The following is a 2,490-nucleotide window of genomic DNA, read 5'->3' as shown; positions in this document are numbered from 1 at the left end:
GGAAGTTCTCTATGATGAGGATGAAAATGCAAGGCAAAGATATGAGGAAAATATTGATTTGTAAATGTAATATTTGTCAAAGGACATGCATTCTTAACCTATAAATCTATAAACTCAACAATAAAAAAATATAAAAAGATCAAGAGTTTACAACAGACACTTGATTAAAGAAGATATAAAGATGGAAAATAAACACTTCAAAAGATATTCAATTTAATTGGTCACAATAAGATACCACTACATATCTTTTAAAATAGCTAAAATTAAAAAAAAAAAAGTGAAATCCTAGAGTAATTTTACAGTAACCTGATCTCTCATATTTACTGTTGTAAAAGTAAAAGTAAAATGATGCTGCTACTCCGAAAAAGAGTTTTAAAGTTTTTTATTGAATTTAAATCCACTTTATCAAATGACACAGCAAGTATATTCTTGGGCATTCATCTTAGAGATACGCGTGATATCTGTATATGATATTTGTATCCAGAAAGCTTGCTGAACTCACATTATTTCTAGGGGGTTCATGTAGATTCCTTTTGATATTTATGCAATCAAGTTGTCTTCGATTAGAGAAATTTTCACAATTCTCTTTCCAGTCTGTAAGTATTCTTTCTTTCTCATTGCAATAGCTACGACCTCCTGTACAATGGTCAATGGAACTGGTGAAAGTGGACATCCTCGCCTTGCTCCTGATCTTCCAAGGACACTTTTTAGTATTATATTTAGTATGATGTTATCTGTAGGTTTCTTATAGATTTACATTATCAGGCAAAATGACTTACCTCCTATACTTTATTTGCTGAGAGTTTCTTATCATGATCAGATGTGGCCAAAGGCTTTTCTAAATCTATTAAGGTGATCATATGGCTGTTCTTCAGTATTCAGTAAATATGGTGAATTACAGTGAATTTTACACATTTAATTAGCCCTTTATACATCATATAAACCCTATCTATCCATGTCTTTATGCATATATGTATGTGTGTATATACATATACACACACATGCACACACACGCACACATAATGGATATGTGGATTTATTGCTAAGACAATTATATTCATCAAGGACATTGTTTTGTGGTTTTCTTTACTTATAATTTGTCTGGGTGAATATCAAGAAATATTGACCTTACAAAATGAACTGGAAAATATTCCCTCTTATTTTTTTCCAAGATTTAAAAGAAAATGGTATTATTTATTTCTTAAATATTTGTGGAATTTAACAGTAAAACTCTCTGGGCATTCAGTTTTCTTTGTTGGAAGATTTTGACTAAGAATTCAATTATATAATAGATTTTAGATTATCATATTAGTTATTTCTTCCTGAGTATGTTTGGTAGTTTGTGGCTTTCATCTAAGTCATCTAAGTCATCAAATTTATGGTCATGGAGTTTTTATAGTATTTATTTATTATTCTTTTAAAATTCATGTAGTATTTAGGAATATTCTCCCTTTCATTCCTAATATGAATAATTAGTGCTTTGAGGTTTTTATGGTCAATTTTGCCATAGGTTTAATAATTTTTTCAAAGTACCAAGTTTTGTTTCACAGCTTTTCTCTTATTCTGTTTCCAATTTAAATGTTTTCTGCTCTCATATTTATTATTTTCTTCATTCAGCTTGCTATGAGTTTAATTTATTATTTTTAAATCTATTTTCCTATGGTATAACGTAAATTACTTATTTGAGACCTGTCTTCTATTCTAATATCTGCATTTAATGTTTTAAGTTTCTGTTTAAGCATACTTTAATTGCATTCCACATTGACCTGTGAGTTATTTAGAAATATTTTAATTTCTAAATATTTGGAAATTGTTTATATAAACAAACATATATATTGTTCTTGATTTTCACATGATGAAATTAATATTGCCACTTTCTCACATCCAAATAAAAAGCTAATCTAGAAATACTGGTAACAAGGAGGAATTTCCTTCTTTCTTTGGAGACCAGATTCTGATAAGTAGAGAAATTAAATGATTATTTAAATACTGATGATACCAGTGGAAATGCAATACATTATCATGAAAAAGTAGAGGTAGATTATCAGAAAACAGCAATGCCAAATCACTTATTTATGTCAGTAATAGTAACATTAGCAATGTTCCTGATACATGAATTTCAGAAGTAAATACCGAAGGCAGAAATTATTAATACTTAACAGTGCCAAAGGGTGATTTTAAAATCTTTTCTCACAGCAAGCATTGCAAGGAAGGAGTAGATTCCCACTGTCAGAGTGCATTATCTAGCAATGTCACCATATGATCACATATGATCACTAGTCCAATCAGAGGTCAACACTACCATAGTTATTTGCAGAAAAAGAACATACGACAGATGCTTCAAGTGGAACTAAGTGATCTGACAAGAGCTCATGCATTAACAATTTGATATTTGGAAAAAAATAAAAGAAATGTAATCATATTGTATATCTGAAGGCTGTTAAGAGTGAAGACCAATACATGTAGTTTTTCTGTACTTCAGTTGATTGA

The sequence above is a fragment of the Pteropus vampyrus genome, unplaced genomic scaffold (assembly GCF_000151845.1).
Source record: "Pteropus vampyrus isolate Shadow unplaced genomic scaffold, Pvam_2.0 Scaffold21, whole genome shotgun sequence".
Taxonomy (NCBI): Eukaryota; Metazoa; Chordata; class Mammalia; order Chiroptera; family Pteropodidae; genus Pteropus; species Pteropus vampyrus.
This window is presented reverse-complemented; position numbering follows the sequence as displayed.